Genomic DNA, 18,664 nt, shown 5'->3' with positions numbered 1-18,664 from the left:
AGGAGAAAAATATGGTAGGTCGGCAAAATTCTTATTTGGATAACCCTAATTTTAACTTCTGTCCCCTAAGATTTATGCACTATCATAAACAGATAAATAATTAATTTCTCTCTGTTGGGTTTATGAATCTAAAGATTTTTTTATTCCCAAATATTCATTTTTGAACTTCTTTCTTTCACCTCTTCATGTAAACTCCATACAAGTGGAGAGAAAAGGAACAAGCACACTACCACTGCTTGTCTCTCTTGCTGTCGTTGGCGCAGTGCAGCTGTGTGCAAGGAAACTCATCCTCTATTTGCTGAAACTCTTTACATGATTTTGAAAGTCTTGCATTTTAATTCACTAGATATACTTGAAGTTCACAGAATCAGAGATGTCTAAAAGATGTGTTGGTATTACAATCACTTCCAATGAAAACCCATCTTCTTTCTCCTAAGCCTCACAGTGTAAAGTCTGGTATCAACAAATGGAATTCTTAGGCAAGTATTTCAGCATGGCCTTTTAATTTTTTGACTCAGCAAAGGACAATTAGTTATCGTGTTAAGTCCCCACAAGGCAGTATTGGAACTGAAAAATGCTGTTGGTAACAGCTATCAATTACTGTCCAGATGTTATTGCTGCCTGCCATCAGATATTCCATAGCCTGACTGTAGGGGAGTGGAGAAGCTCCATGTGGACCATTTGCTTGCAGTGCTACCAAAATTGGAACTAAATTTATGAAGGAACATTTTACTGGATTTTGACTATGCTGATTGGAGCCTTTTGGGAGTTACATTTCAAGAAGTGAAAGGTATTATTGTTTCTCTTAATCCAGACCTTTTAGTGCACCCGAACTAGATCCTTTTTAGCTCTTGGCTTAGATTAAGTCCTGAAATCCAGCATTGCTTTCTTCATCATGCATAATGCTGAATGTTCATGTTGTTATCTTTTTAGAGCATCAAGACAGAGTGCTTTTAACATGTCCTTCATTGCATAAAAAATATAGATCCAGTTTGTTCTTGTCTATACATAATCATCATTTTCTCAGACAGCAGACATTCAGCATCTAGTCTCCAAGGCTTTTCCCATATGAAAATCTGTATCTTTGTGTCTTAACAGAGATTCTCTGTCATATAGATAAATATACATGGTTTAATTAAGTGTGACCTATCCCCAGAGAAGAGAAGATGGATGTTTGACAGGAGTTTGACATAAACATATACATTCATAAAATTGCATGAGTCAGCCTTATCAAGTCAAACAACTGCTGAGTTCAGAAGCAATAATATCTGTTCACCTAAGTACAACTTTTTTCAGTGAGTATTTGGTGTTTGTTTTTTTAATTCTCAGGCTTACTCTAGTTGGGACAAGCAGTTGGATTTAGGCAAAGAATGAGAAGGCATGACTGGACTACAACTCTTAGCAGCAGACCCAAAAGTGAGAACAGTTGGGAGTTGAAGTTCAACAACCTTTGAAGGGCTGTACAGTTCCCATTTCTGGTTTCAGCTATGGAACCATAACAATAAGAAGTAGGGATCTTGATGCTGCCATCAACAGCACCCATCAACAAGCCCATCAAGCAGACGTATCACTTAATCACTCATCACTATGGCCCCATGTCCAACGACTTTGCATTTGTGGCACAGGGGAAAAAGAAGATCTAACACACTATCTGCTACATTGCCCCTTGTATAAGGATCCTAGGAAAAATCTCCTGGGAACACTCCTGGAAGAAAGGGCAGCATGGCAACAATCTGCTATGATCTGTGACTTGCTAGCAGATTATTCCAAAAATATAACACTAAAGGTTGCCACATTTGCAATTGCAGCCCAAAAGATCAGAGCTAAAGTAGCAAAATCCATATTTGAGGACAGAAATGGAAATGGTGATGGTTTGGGATGATACATATCAGACACTGTCATTGTTATGTTGCTGCTATCATAATTTTAAAGAGCTAGTTTTAATTTTTGAATAAGTTTTAATTTTATATTGGAAAGTGTTTATAAAGGTTGTATATTGCTGATGTCATGGCCTATGGCTGGTACAATAAACCATTCATTCATTCATTCATCACTATGGTGACAGGTGTTGTATTTGTGCTCAAAATATACTAATTATTTAAAGTTTTGTAAATTAGCAAAGTCTATGTATACAGAATTGTTCTCATTTTTGTGACATGTCATCTTTTATGTCAACTGTTTTATTTTTGACTTTGCTAGACTTTCTCTATCATTTTGCATTTTACAGAGCAATGCCATACAAAATGGTGGTCCATGGACAGATGCCTCATCACATGGGGCTTTTTGTCCATCCTAGGATGCTGCCGAGACACAATCAGGACAGAGTCCACCAGAGCCCATCACATGATGCAAGGCTGCTTCCAGTGGAGCTCCATCCCAGCTCTGTGCATGCTGTGTTTTAGTAGCATGCTAAGAGGCAGCCCTGAGAACATGGATGACTACCTGTGTTGTCATACACTAAGCTCGCGACAGCACAAGACCAAGTCAGAGATAGACGTGAAACTCTGTATGCTGGTAAGGGGGCAATGCAGGGTGGCCCTACGGAATCCCCTGCTGCCCCATGGATTCCCTTGCTGTCCCCCAGCCTAAGGATCACCATGTGATTAGGTGCTTTGTCTCCCTTGGAAAAAAAAAACAGCTGTAGCTAATGGACACAAATAATATACTAGTTTCTGGCACATTAAGGTTAAAAATGTTAGTCCTGTACCTCAGACAGTATAAGAATATGATAAGAAGCACTCTTATAAGAACACTAGAAGCATCCTGAAAATTAACCCATTAAATTAAAGCCACTGGTTTAATGCATTAAAATTTAAATCAGGTTAGGGGAACTTCAGTCCCAGAATTACACACAGCCCTTGATCTAAGCTTAAATGAATTCTTTTAGTGATCAGTTTTGATACATTTTGGCTATTCCTTCTGTGGCAACCACCTAAAAAATATGGAGAAAAGAGTGAGGGGAGGTAAGAAGGCTTGGCAGAATGTGATAGAGAAATTTATAGCATCCTTTAAATCTAGAATTACAGCTGAAGAGAAATTTGAGTTTTCAACTTCGCTCTGCGAAGGTTTAATTGCCTTTGAGAAATTCACATTTAGTTAAAAACATTAAAAAGCATTAGTGAAAGCTCTTTGCATTTAAAGGCATATTAAGGAAATAGTTTCATCAACAGCAAAATGTCTCTTGCTAAAGGCAGAAAAATATTTAAACGTCGTTTAATCAGATAATGGAATAAGCAATTAAACACCTCTTTCAACCCAGCAGTATCCATTAGTAGTTAATTGTGGACTACTGATCTCAAAAAAAAAATAATTAAAAATCCAGTTTCCAAGTTAGTAGGCTTGGGTGCAACAAAGATGAGGAGAATACTTTCCACTCTCACTGCCATTTCCCATTTTAAATAGTGAAAGAAATGTGTGCGATATAAGCCCAGAACTATCTGAAGGTGCTAGAAAACTGAGTCCCTCATCCATTTCATACATAAAGAATCATATCTCAATATGTTTGAAATATGGAAATAAATTGTAATCCTCACAGTATTAATTAATTAGGAAACCTAATGGAAATTAATATCTCCCAGAACTTGCTTTCTGATAAAGTCATTGTATCCATTTATAAACTGACACATAAATGAGTAATTCATCATAAAAAGAGCAGCAAACAGAAACCGTGTGTTACTTTCACAAGACAAAGAGAGATTAGAACCAATTTATACCAGTAAGTAAAAGATGCAATGGAATAACTCAGGTTTTTTTAAAGGGTTCATCCAGGAGAAAAAAATTATATTACTAGTCTGAGAGAAGCTCAATAATAATACATCAAAGAGTCTCCTACGGTGGTTAATGTTGGTATAATAGCAGAGATGAAATGTGGAATCCTTAAACAAGCTGAAAATATGTAGTCCTTGCAGAACTGGGTGAATTATCAGCATAACTGATTATCCAAAGGAAACATGGATCATTTGTTACTCCTAATTGCCAGGATTCAGTCGGTGAAATGGGTATGACCATAACACTAGGAATCTTCTCTGTAAAGAAATAAACTTTCAATTTTAATGCAATGTTTTCATTTCATGATGTTTTTACTTGAGGAGCTACCCCGGACTTTGGTGGAGGCTCCTTCTTTGGAGGCTTTTAAGCAGAGGCTGGATGGCCATCTGTCGGGGGTGCTTTGAATGAGATTTTCCTGCTTCTTGCAGGGGGTTGGACTGGATGGCCCGTGAGGTTTCTTCCAACTCTATTATTCTATGCTTCTATGATTCTGTGATTCTATGTCACTGGCCAATTTATAATATGATCTCCCTCATTCTGTGATGAAGATTTCAGAAGAACCACCTTGACAAATATGAGTCCTTCTTTGGATATAGAAACTATCTGTGCTTACCTTTGTGGGCAGCAGCTACATCTGAGGAACAGCCTGGCACCAGCAACATCTGTGTGTGAAGCCTCCATGGCCCCCCGCTGCCCGGCCCTTTAAGTGTCCCGCTTCCTCATCTAAGTGAGGAGCCGCCTGGCACCAGCAACATGTGCATGAGGAGCCTCCAAGGCCCCCTGCTGCCTTGCTGCCCAGCCACTTTAAGGGCCCCACCTCCTTGCCATCCAACAGCAGCTACATCTGAACGGGGAGCTGCCTAGCACCAGCAACATCTGCGCTGGGAGCCTCCATGGCTCCCCACTGCCTCGCTGCCTGGCCACCTTAAAGGCCCCACTTCCTTGCCACCCAGCAGCAGTTATATTTAAGCAGGGAGGTGCTCAACACCAGCAACATCACAGGGAGCCTCCACTGCCCCTTGCTGCCTCGCCACCCAGCCACTTTAAGGGCCCGACCTCCTTGCTGCCCAGCAGCAGCTACATCTAAGTGTGGAGCCACCCGCCACCACCAACATTTGCGTGGGGAGCATCCATGGCCTCCCACCACTTTGCTGCCTGGCTACTTTAAGGGCCCCGCCTCCTCACTGCCTGGCAGCAACTACATCTGAGTGGGAAGCCTACTAAGGTGATGGCGGTGCTAGAATGGAAGGCCCCTACTTCCAAGAAAGATGTTCAATGGTTTCTGGGCTTCGCCAACTACTACTGCAAGTTTATCGCAGATTTTTCCAAATGGGCTGATTCTATCACGCAGTGTCTTCAGGGGAAAGCCCCCTTTCAGTGGACTGACCAAAAGCCGCTGGGACTCCCAGAGGAGAGGGGGTTCCAGTGGCTGAAAAGACTGTTTACCTTGCAACCTATCCTTCAGCACCCCGTTGTTCAAACCCAGGTTTCCTTGAAAGGAAGATATAAAAGTGTCCCAGTCATTAACCCGTTCATTAATTAACCTTCATTAACTTCATTAACCCCGTTTCTCAAACCCAGTCTCCCTTGAATTGAAGAAAGGAAGGGGGTCCTAGGAATGGAAAGGGGAGCCTCATTAGTTTCCCATTGCCACCAATGGGCCAGATTTTCCCAGATCTTTTAGCTGCCTAGCCAAAAACACATTTTTCCATTAGCCGATTTTTGAGAGGCTCCCAAAAACGGACCCAATGAAATTCAGATATCAAAAACGGATCACACTCCAGCCAAGATGTACAAGCCTACTATTTAAACCTTGACCAGGACCTCCTGTGACATTTTTGTTCCCATCTACACTGCCATAGAATGAAGTTTGAAACTATATTGTATGGCCAGTATAGATTCATAGAATGCAAACTGCATCCTATGGCAGTGTAGATGAAGTCAAAGAATGCAACTGCCAGAAACACTACAACTACATTTTTCCAAACTATATCACAAATGAAAAACTAGTGGCAATCTGTGGATGTCTTTTTTACAACAGGGTCAGTTGTTCTTTTTCTTGACAGTTTATGGACATTTATGATCATCTCTTAATTCAAAAGAAGTACAAAGACACATCTGCTCATGCAAGACTTGTTCTCTATACGACACCCTCAAGTCATTCTAAAGCAGAAGCGAGTGAAGTACATTAGCATAATTATATGACTTTGAATAATGATGTCTTTCTACACCCCCCAAATACACATCATGCTTTTGTGTGTGTGTGTATCTCATAGTCACTGTGGCCAATTCACATAATTAAAGGAACATCTGATTTGTATTCCTAAACTTTATGGAGGACAGAAATACAATACTCAAAACAGAGTATCCTGGCAACATCTGTATTGTTTTCTATGAAGTTTACTTTAGATAGAGATAACATTATGACCAACCCCCCTCAGGCTTTCACAGGAGAATGAGAGAACATTAACTGTGTGCCATCCATGTTATCTGCTTTGAACTGGATTATATGAGGCCACTTCTACACTGACATATAAAATCCTGATTATCTGATTTGAACTTGATTATATAGCAGTGTAGACTCATATAATCCAGTTCAAAGCAATTAATGTGGATTCTTCCACATATTTTGCTGCTGTGGTCTTTTGGTTGGTTCCAAGACAAGTTATATCAATCAAAGCACTTACTTAGTATGTTAAATGTTTAACAATTGCCCTTATATATTTACTAGGGCTGTGAAAAATTATCGTTAGTCCTTGTAAGTCACATAAAATTTGTTGAATTCATTCTTATGATGCAATATCTGACATGTGAGCATGGCCTGCGCCAAAAGCTTAAGAATTAAAACTTACCCAATACTTTTTCATTTGATTTTTATAAACCTTGGTAGCCTCCCAAAGTCAGTTTCAATTTCAGCGCAAGCAAGCAAAGCAAAGCCAAAAAGACTGCAATTCTTTTTTAAATTAATAGGCTCTCACCATTAGGACAGGGAAGCAGCAGGGAGAAAGTAAAGTTCACTGGGAAAGAGACTCAGAAAGCCCAAAATTCTGGGAAATGTAGTTTGGGAAGGCAAGGAGCCCTATGCCAGAGAATTCAAAAGGCCCTGCCCTAAACTACATTTCCCAGAACTCTGCTCAGCATCAGAAAGTCCCAATCAGGATAGGGGAGCGATTTGTGCCTCCATAGCAGCAGCCAGCCAGAGTTCCAATAAATTTTTGAATCTGCAGAGAATGGCTGATACTTCTAGTAAGTAAATCTCTGTACTGGGATGGGAAGAAATCCCAACATTAAAGTTCTATTGGTTAATATGAAAGACATTAAATGAGATAGCTGTTGTGGCTTTTTAAAAAAGTTTTTGTCAAAACCTTACAAAACATTCCTTTAAATCAGTAGATGTATGAATATTTCAGAAAGTTGGGGGAATGATCCCCTGTGTCATTGTATAGAAATTTGTACAGAAAATTCGAAGAGATGGCTCTTGTAGTTTTTAATATTGTCTATAAAAACTTTGAAAATTCCCCAAAAATCTGTGGATAAGTGAAACATCCTGAACCTTGATGGGCTAACAGTGGTAAATGTGTTCTACCATTGTGGCAAGTTTCATCCCAAAAGCTGTATAAATGAGGGAGAAAGGAGCCCCAGAAGTTTCCCCACTTCCACAGTTACTATAACAAAAAAGTAATGAAATTTCATTACTCTCATTATAGTAATGAAATTTTCACAATACTTTAGAAACACTTTAGAAATGAAAGGCTGCCACGCCCTAATTTGTAATGAGTTTTGAAACATTTTCTTCATTAGTCACATAGCCCTAATATTTACCCCTTTCATAAAAGGTAAGTGCAAGAATTACAGAATGCAGAGAAAGTAGATGTAATCTTTCTTCTATCAGCCAATATCAACACTCATATGCCAACTCATAATGAGAGAAATTTTGATAGAGAAGGTGTTGTTTCTATCTGGTATAGCAGGTTTCCTAATTTCAATCACAGAATCATAGAGTCCTCATGGGCCATCCGGTCCAACCCCCTACCAAGAAGCAGGAAAATTGGATTCAAAGCATCCCTGACAGATGGCTATCCAGCCTTTGCTTAAAAGCCTCCAAAGAAGGCATTCTCAATCAAATAAGAATAATATTACATGTTACACAGCAATGCATTCAAGTGTGCACTGGCTTCAACAAGAATTCATATAAGTTTTCTAATAAATGTTTCTTTGTTATGTATGCTCATAGATCATGTCGTTTATTACTTTTGTATTGTATTTTGTATTCTGCACAGATCATTACATCTGCATTTTACAGTTTCATATGTACATTTTTTTGTAAGAAAAAGCCTTAAATCGATCTGGCTACTCACCCAACAAATAATAATAGAAGAGTATTTGTTACTTCCAGCCCGTAAGTAGCCAATAACTACATTTTAAAAATACATGGCACTTTCAGTAACAGGATTGAAATGACACTGTATCCTTTCTGACTGCATTAGTCTTTACTAACATGACAGCTGACCACATTTCCTTCACTGAGAATGCAAGACATACATTAGGAAAATAAATAGTTCTTTTTGAGACCACTCTTCATGAACAACATCATTCATGTGATGGATCTCTTCTGGTCAGTGACAAGTACAGAAAACATAACATTTCTGTTACACTGCTACATTTCAAGGCAGAACACATTGGATCAATGGTGAGAAAATTATTATTAATGCCAGTAGTTTTCTCTTTATAGGGAGATAGTAACATTTCAGGCATGTTTACTGGGCTGCCTGTTGAAATATCTATGATGAACTTAACAGACCTTATCAATAACTCTTAAGTTCTAGTGAAATGATGTCTCCATAGAATGGAATAAATGTTTCCAGGCTGCTCTTAGTGCTAGCTTGTAATCAGGTTGTTGGTTGTTCAACACTGTGGTGTTTCTCACCATCTAAAACCTGGTAAGGGTGGCTATATTTGTGATTTTGAGCACTTAAACTGTGGCAAATTGGTATCTAAAAGTTGCAGGTTTCATAAAATTACCTGAAATTTTTGAATCAGCAAAATGCATGCCAGTTCAGCTGGTTTTGGTTTTCTAAATGAGATAATGGCAACTACATCAACAATAAAGTTTAATACTTGCCACATCCTATTTATTGTTTTCATAACTTTTTTCAAATAACACAGTTGACACTTCATGTAAAGATTGTATCAATTCAATTTCACTTTTGATTATTTATTTATTGAATTTATACATGGTATATACATTGGTATATCTAATAATGCATGGTATTAGTCATTTACTATATTAATTTTTTAAAACTTTTAAACATCCTATAAAATCTATTTCAATATGTAAATCTCATTCAATATACTTCCAAGACTGATGATTATATATTAAAACTTTAGCTACTAAGTTATATCTATTAATATTGGTGTTGTTTTAGGATATATTTCAAATGAAATTATTTGTTCCCAATTTCAAATTACTAAGAAACAACTACGGGTTGGATTCAGGCTTAATCACACTTACTGTAAACTCTTAGATGTTTTCACTAACATATTTCCTTGCAATATTGGATTAATGGACAAGGAAAAGAGGATTAATCGTTTCATTTTCCTTTCATATTTATATGTTATGAACACTTTATTCCCTTATCTCAACATGCATCTCCATTCCATTTCCTTGCAATATGTCCTTATAGTACAGAAGACTCCCTTTCTTCCTTTCCTGTCTTAAGCTCCAGTTATTATTATTTTTTCTGGTAGTGGGGCATTCACTCTTAAAATCAGGAGAGAACCTATGGCAGTCTATCACAAAAAATAAAATGGTTGACCAGGGATTAATAACAGTGACATCAAGTTAACTACAACCCTGCCTTTTCACAAGAATGTCATGTTTACTGCCTTGAGTAAGTGGTGTCAAACTCAAAGTCTCCCAAATTATGTGTGAAACGGTCCTGTGGGCACAATCACTCAACCACCCATTTCCAAGCCACTGACATGTAATTAAAATAGCGTCATATAAATAGACAAGGAGAACCTGAACTTCTGCTAAGTCCTCGGAGTACAGACACTTGGACAGTATATTAAAAGTACATTTTTGTCACAGTGCCATGCAGAAGTCAGTAAGGAGACTGCAGGTTTTAACTGAAAGGGATGGATGCCTCATTTGCTCGGCTGAGCTCCTAACTAAAAGGTGCAATTTTCTCTGAAGTGCTGAACAGGCAGCAATTCTTGTTCTCTTCAATAGTGCTACTTGCCTGCAAAATGCTTTTGAAATCAGACCAACATACTCAACCTGTGATTCAGCATACTTAATGTGAGGCACTAAAGGACAATGTCTATTCAGGAACACTTCACCTCAAAGCTTTCCCAGACATGCAAGCACATCCACTAGTACATGACAAATTAAACTCATGAGTATATAAATATCTTTTCCAGCCCTCATTATACAAAACACACCCCTCAATATCCAAAATCTTATTGATGGCCAGTCATGGGACAATGAGACCAGACACAGTAAAAATTGGTTAAATAAGGCCTACTTTATTTGACCTATAATTTATTTAATTTGCACTAAGCTAAGTCTGAAAAAGTATAAGAGCAACTTGGGCCCTTCCACACAGCTGAATAAATTTCCACTTTTCTGTTTTGAACTGGAATATATGACAGTGTGGACTCAGGGCGCTTCCAGATAGCAATAAATCATGGGTTTTAAACAGGGGCAAAAGATTCCACGACCACATACAAACCTGTTAGTCCTGTGATTTCTGTCTTTGTTTTGAGATTTGGAAGCTCCCAAGATGGCCACCGTGGGACTTCCACCAGAAACCTCAAGGTTTTTTTTTTTTTAAAAAATGGTGAGATGCGGATATGCGGATATGGCTGTGTGGAAGGACCCTTGATGTGGGTCCATCTGAAGGCAGATGGCAACTCTAGACGACCTCTTTAAGGCAGTGGTAGACTTCTTCTCCACCTCAGTTTCTAAGACCTAAAGAGGCCACTCAATAGTTCTACCCTCTACTAAAAGTCATATATTCCCCCCACCCACCCACCCACTACCTGCCAGTAGCAGCCTATTTACAGACACCTTCCTCAGCCAATTGTCAAAGTACTCAGATAAAGCATGGGTAGTCAAACAAACAAATAAAAGGGAGAAAATTATTACATGGTCTCAAAGAAATCAGCCAAAATTCACACTGCACAGAAGGTAAAAGGGAGGGCCACAAAGCAAAGAGAGAATATGAACTGTTGACCACCAGATATTAAATCCATCCCTATCATGTGACTATTTTGTTTTGTTCAGTTCAGACCTTACTTGGAATATTGTGCTCAGTTGCGGGCACCACAATTTGCAAAGGGTATTGACAACCTTGAATGTATCCAGAGAAGAGTAACCAAAATGATAAAAGGTCTGTAAAACATGTCCAATGAGAAGTTCCTTAAAGAGCTGGGTATGTTTACCTCAGAGAAGAAAAGGTTAAGAAGTGACTTGAAGATGGAGCACATTTGTTTTCTGCTGCTGTGAATACCAAGGATCTCATCACATGGAATGTTTTCCCTGTGGTAGGACACTTCTGGTCCATTTCAAGGACAAAGTGGCATGGACCCCTCCGATGACGTTTGCCTATTTCTGGCCTTTCATCCTTGAAATGGAGCTGAAGTGCTCTTCCTAGCTTTTTGACAATGGTCTAACTGAGGGAAAGAAGGCATGAGAAAGACTTATGGCAAAGGAGCTTAAAATTACACTGGTATAATAATAATAAAAATAATAAAATTTTATTTGTATACCGTTCTATCTCCCTGAAGGGACTCAGGGCATAGGTAAAACATAGGTAAAGGAATAAAGGAACGCAAAGCCTTGTAAGAGGGAATTGTGGCAAATGGGTTTATAATCACACTGATAGAATGAAGGGGAGGAATGCTTATAATGGCAAAGGGTTTTAAAATTCCCCCCTCCCCCCTCTCCCATGGGATAAGTTCCATAGTAATCTTAGTTTTCGGATATTGATGTTTTCCCCAATTTAAAAAAAAGTCATACTGAGACTGAGATGGTTCCAAACACGGGAAACAACAGGCAAAAACCTGAAGAGAGAAACATGTGATCGGAAAGCAGAACTTGAAACAGGATGATTGGGGATCTAATGGTGCAATTATATTAAAATATAATAAACTAAAACATTAAGAATGTCCTGGTGGTAAGAGTGTTCGACAGCAAAATATGCTGCCCCAAAGTGTGGTGAAACCTCCTCTGGAAGTTTTTAAACAGAAGCTAGATTGTCATCTTCCAGGAGTTCTTTAACTGAGTATTTTTGCATGGCAGGAGGTTGGACTAGACGGGCCTGTAGGTCACTTCCAACTCTATGAGTCTATGAATATCATGAAAATTTCCCACACATACATTTTATGAGAAGTTAGTGAAGACTTTAGTAGGATTTTCTGTTTAGAAAAAGACATACATCTCTTCTCTTATTTCTCTATACTGTCCTTTTACAGAGAAAATCCAGTATTCAGTGACTACTTAGGAAGTGAGCATTCAGAAATGGTGCCTGAGAAGTGTCAGACCACAGCTTTGAGTGGTACATAGGTTATAGAGAAGAAGGGGAAAGTCTTTTGAGTGCCATTTATGAAAACTAGTCAACACAGCTATTGTAAATTCCTATTGACAGACAAAGCTATGAAAAGAAAAGAAATAGAGTAACTCCAGTGACCTGGATACGGAGATATTTGCTCTTATTTTCTGGTTCAGAAATGTCTCATAGGAAGATGAAATGTTACTATCAGTGATGTGTGAGATGAGTTTGCGACCTCCATCCAGAATCTAATAAAAGTTTCACTATCTGTTCTCCAAGGTATCCTCTCTTCTAGTAATGTTCAGTAAACATATTTGCTGGGAATGTTGCAAAACAGATTCTGGAACCAATCAATTCATCTTTAGAAATAATGTAATACAATGTCTGTAAGTGTGACCAGTGTGTGTGAAAAGAGGGCCTCAGTGACTACTGGAAGAACAAGGTAGTGGACGTATCTTATTAACTTTTCTGTGACTACTAAAAGGATGAGGAGGTGGAGGTCTTTTATTCACATTTACATCTTCCTATCCATCACTACGGCTGTTGCTTAAGCAAACCAAGGGGTAGCTTGGATTTGCAAACTTTGTTCTGCCTACACTTTCTGATTGCAAAATTCAGGGATATTAACATCATCTCCTTATAACCAAGATTGTGAATTTTGATGTCAGAAATTGATCACACCCATGCAAAATCTGCAAGAGAAAAAGATGGAACACATCTTTGATGTACAACCTCTTTTATACCCTTCCTTCAAGTTTGTTCATCTGTAGGAGAAAAAAAGGATAGAAATATGTGAATTTATAAATTTCAGTTTCAAATGCTTTCATATTTCCCTGACTTCAAGTTTATCTTGCCCACAATTACATCAATTTGAAATAAAATGTTTGGGTTGAAATCTATACATAATTCCATAGATTTTTTTTTCAGTAAACACAAAGTTACTGATATCCTGGTTTTTGGTTTGTTTGTTTTTTTAAAATCCTGACCAGGGTATAGAACAATTAAATCAATTCTTGAATGAAAGCACAACCATAGGTAATGCATACTGATTCCATTGATTTATCCTAGTCAGCACTAACAAGGGAATTTAATATTTTGTAAGTATGAATTGATATTAGGTTGGCTACTAATTTCAGTCCTTTAACTTTGTTTGTATACTGTCTTTTGATATATGGTATGCTCAAAGCAGTTTACAACATAATATGACAAAAGAATTGTAATTAGAATACTGTATGATGATGATTTCTATGCATATAGAAAAAATGAGAACCAGAATCAATAAAGCACCAATTTAAAAACAATGGTTTAACAATATTACTACCACCTAAAACAAAATGAAATATTTTAAAACTTTGTAAGTTAGTTTTAAAAATAATCTTAGAATAAGGGTGAAAAAAGCAAGGCCCACAATGTGGTTGATAGCCATAGAACCATTTTTTAGGTTTGCAACACCCTTATCATCCATTTAAAAAAACCTGCACACATCAGGTGATTTTTTAAAACTGAAAACACTTTACAATGGCCCCAAACCACAATTTGTCATTCTTTTTGGTATTTTCAGATACTGACCTCTAGCATACTTTGTGCACATACAAAATAATGAATGTTTTATATAACTTCTCCTAATACACAATGTTTATGTTCATTTTTCCCATATATTTTATGTATCTTTTTGTGTTGTGAACCAGACTGCAAATTCTGAAAAGTGTGTATTTCAAAATGCAGGAACATTCCAGTTCACTATAATATATGTGGCAGATTGGAATGTGGTAAGTATTTTGGTAACCTGGATGTGACAATCATCTTTTTTTCTTATACTCATTTTCAATGTAGTTCCATTATAGCAATGTGTAGCAAGGGGGCGGGGTGGGGGGGAAGAGATAGAAGGATTCTGTCAAACTTGGATGAAAGCTAGGAGAAACTGTGAACCACACAGATACAATGGAAGCAGTATGTGCCTTGTTGAAACAAAAAAACATAGGTTTTTCACAGCCAATTCCCCCAAATGCCATAATTACATTGCTTTGATGATAGAATGTTTAGGTTTGTAAATATTTAAAATGTTTAGCTTTGTACAAACAAAGTTTGGAATTTTGTGTCTTACTTGTAATTATTTCTTTTCTAATTGCTGAGTTTCTCATTACTAGTTACCAAATGTTTTACTTAAGGAATGAATAATAAATGTCCTTCAGATATACTTTAATATGACAGTTTGTTTATTTCACTGCAATCCTTTGTGAGCAAAGGTTCCTTATTGTGTGATCTCAACAATGCTCACACTGCAATCCCTAGTCACTTTGTGACCATATTGAAGGCCATCTGGGCAGATTTTTCACATATAGCACATGGTGTACAAAGACTTACAGACTTTCCTTTTCATGATAGGTTTAAATCCCTCTCTGTGACTTCTAAAGCACCTGATTATGCTAACAGTGAGAGAAAAACACCCGCCCTAGTAGTTTAGCTTCACATATTTTTAAGAACTAGTTCTGTTCAAAGACTACTGGATTTATGCATGATTCCACATGATAAATATACTGGAGAACATAAATGTTAATATTTAAACAGGAAAATAATAAAGTAAAACAGCTGAAGTGGAAGAAGAAGAGAAGTAATTGTCATTCACAGTGTGAGGCACATTTAACTAGCACCGGCCAGGTCATTATGTGACCCTTTCTTCAGCATTCTAGCATAGCCTTAACTTATCCATGTTATAACATCCAGGTTAGATTTATACAAAGCACTCTATGTGGAGTTGTCTATGTTTTGTTGTTTATTTGTTCAGTCACTTCTGATTCTTCATGACCTCATGGGCCAGCTCACGCAAGAACTCCCTGTCATCTGTCACCACCCCCAGCTCCTTCAAGATCAAGCCAGTCACTTCAAGGATACCATCCATCCATCTTGCCCTTGTTTGACCCATCTTACTTTTTCTTTCAATTTTCCCCAGCATCATTGTAAGCTTCAGTTGGCTCACAACATATTCCTAGACAGAACCTAGAAAAGTTTCAAACTTGGGCAACTCTAAGAACCTCCTCTCCATGTCCCCTCAACAGCAATAACTTCTGTTTCATGGGCTACTAGAAAATAAGATATTGACTTAGCTAGTATTTTAATAATTTCACTGGACACCAGTCTCCATAACTATTTTCAAAGTGCTATTTATGACTGCTGAAACTGTAAAACAAGGTTGGCAAACTGCACCCCTAGGGTCACTTCTAAACCTTATGTCACAACGTAAAGTGTTTGAGTAAGAGAACAGTGTGAGTGAAAATTGGAAAGGGAAGTACTTTCCAATTGCCAACTGCAAGCAGAAATATTTTCTTAAACTCTTCTTATTTGCTGCTCTTAAAATATATATATATTAATGTGAAGGATTGTCTGTCTTGAGAATCTGCTTGAAAAACATACTAGAAGTGTTTTAATTAATAGATAAATTTATTTCATTGTTTAAAACGTTTATCACTTTTTTTAAAAAAAATGGCTTGGGATAGGGAAGCATGGTTGGACTTTGATCAAGAGACATTTGGAACTCAGGTGGAAAGAAACATAAATGGTATGATTTAAGAATATACACAGCGACTACTATCTAGTGACAATCAATCATGGGTACCACAATCCCCATATTTAGGAGGTAAGTTATAACTCAACCTTACCAATTGATAAAGTGGTATCTACTCCATTTAGTTCGTATATATAAAATTTAGTTAGTATCTGCACCATCTATATCTATAAAAGGGTAATGAAATTTCGGCCTAAGACAAAACAACAAAACTACACATCCCAGAAACACTAAACTTGGCAACACAACCCCTCATCCATGCCTCTACGTTCATACAACAAAAAGAAAAGAAAAATAAAGTTCTAATTAGAGGGAGAGAAATAATTGTTTTTATCCAATTGCTGCCAGTTAGAAGGCTAAGGTCTGCTCACTTGGTCTCCTAGCAACCCACTCAGCCCAGGGGACAGGCAGAGTTAGGCCTCACTTAGGCCTCTTCCACACTGCCTATAAAATACAGATTATCTGATTTTAACTGGATTATATGGTAGTGTAGACTCAAGGCCCTTCCACACAGCTATAAAACCCATTTATAATCTTATATTATCTGCTTTGAACTGGATTATCTTGACTCCACACTGCCATATAATCCACTTCAGTGTACATTTTATACAGCTGTGTAGAAGGGGCCTCATATAATCCAGTTCTAAGCAGATAATATAAGATTATAAATATACAGTACAGTCTCACTTATCATAATAAACAGGCCGGCAGAATGTTGGATAAGTGAATATGTTGGATAATAAGAAGGGATTCAGGAAAAGCCGATTAAATATCAAATTAGGTAATCATTATACAAATTAAGCACCAAAACATCATGTTATAAAACAAATTTGACAGAAAAAGTAGTTCCATGTGCAGTAATGCTATGTAGTAATTACTGTATTTACAAATTTACCACCAAAATATCACAATGAATTTAAAACACTGACTACAAAAACATTGACTACTAAAAGGCAGACTGCGTTGGATAATCCAGAACATTGGATAAGTGAATGTTAGATAAGTGAGATTCTACTGTAATATGAAATAATTACTGTGGTAGAATAATACAGAACAATATAATCTCTAAAACCAGGATAGTAAATAAAGAGCAACACTCTGAAAGCAGGGAAATTGGAAATTCCAGAAAGGAAACAATCAGGTCCAGCTAACGCCTCCCAAGAAAGGATTCTTCCAGAAAGGAAGCTGAGAAGGGAGTGAAGCAGTGTGTATTACCAAACTCATTATTATTATTATTATTATTATTATTATTATTATTATTATTATTATTATTGTGTTGCTTTGAACTGTGAAAATGAATACAATCTGCCTCCAAGTATTCAAAAACACTATAATCAGAATATATAAAAATTACTGTGGTATAATAAAACAGAACAATACAATCTCTAAAGTCAGAACACTAAATAAAGAACAACACTCTGAAAACATGGGAATTCCACACAGGAAACAATCAGGGCCAGCTAACACCTCCAAACAAAGTATTCCCATCACCAAAATCTGGCAAATCCTCTGTTTTCTGAGGGCCACAGACAGTAAAAGCACATAAAATATCGCTAAGAACACCACTCTGAAAACAAGGGAATTCCAGACAGGAAACTATCAGGGCCAGCTAACATCTCCCAACAAAAAATTCACTCAGTGAGGAAACAGCCAGGCTTTAAAGCTGCAAGGCCATTACATACTAATCATTTTGCCTATTGCAGCATTCATACTTGCCTCCAACAGACAAAAAAACCCAACCCGAAATATTGTATATTCACAAGCTTTTGGAAATAATATCCCCTGATGGAGCAGCGTATTAAAGCACTGACCTCCTGAAGTTCTGGACTGAAAGGTCACAGGTTTGAATTGGGGGAGTTGAGAGAGCCCCCACTATTAGCCCCAGCTTCTGCCAACCCTAAACTTCAAAAACATGCAAATGAGAGTAGATGAATAGGTACTGCTCTGGCGGGAAGGTAACGGCGCTCCATGCAGTCATGCCACAGGGCGGTATATAAATGTCGCAAATAAAACACCAGCTCTTCGGCTTAGAAATGGAGAACAGCACCAATCCCCAGAGTCAGACACGACTAAACTTAATGTCAGGGGAAAACCTTTACCCTTTACCTTAACTACCACCAATTCCTCAATACTTTATTTCCCATACCACTATACTTTACCACAGCAACGCGTGGCCGGGCACAGCTAGTTTAGTATATAAGTATAAAACGAAACCTTAATCATGATTAACTTCAGAACCATTGGAATAATTTTCCAAGAACCCCAATTGTTTAGAGCACTTGGGAAAAGAAACCATCAAAAATAGAATAACTGTGGAGTTTCTGTTGGCAGTAAGAAGAAGAACATGGGAGAAAATATTGAAGTGGGAAGGAGAAGGAATATTGTAATCTCATTTCAAAAAGTGGCATGGTTATTTTATGCTCATTAAGCAAGACAGCAGGACTGCTAGTCCAAGAAATAGCTAAGTGCCTTGCAGGGGGCATAACACTACAATGATGAGCTTTCCAGTTCATGCCACAGCATGTGGGGAACATTGGACCCTGCCCCATGTGATGTAGTGCTAACTTAAATATATTACAAGAAATATCTTAAACTTCAAGGCACACTTACAATCTCACAATTGGCAAAGTTTCCTGTGGATGAGTTGGATTCACAGTCTTCCAATGGCTACCAGGGCATTTCTGCAAGGAAACATCAAATAGAATATTGACCAAAGACTGTGAAGAAAGCCTTCAAATTTCAATTTCAATAATGCTATATTTCCAATGGCTGAAATTAG

Source organism: Anolis carolinensis, chromosome 3 (assembly GCF_035594765.1).
Source record: "Anolis carolinensis isolate JA03-04 chromosome 3, rAnoCar3.1.pri, whole genome shotgun sequence".
NCBI classification, from domain to species: Eukaryota; Metazoa; Chordata; class Lepidosauria; order Squamata; family Dactyloidae; genus Anolis; species Anolis carolinensis.
This window is presented reverse-complemented; position numbering follows the sequence as displayed.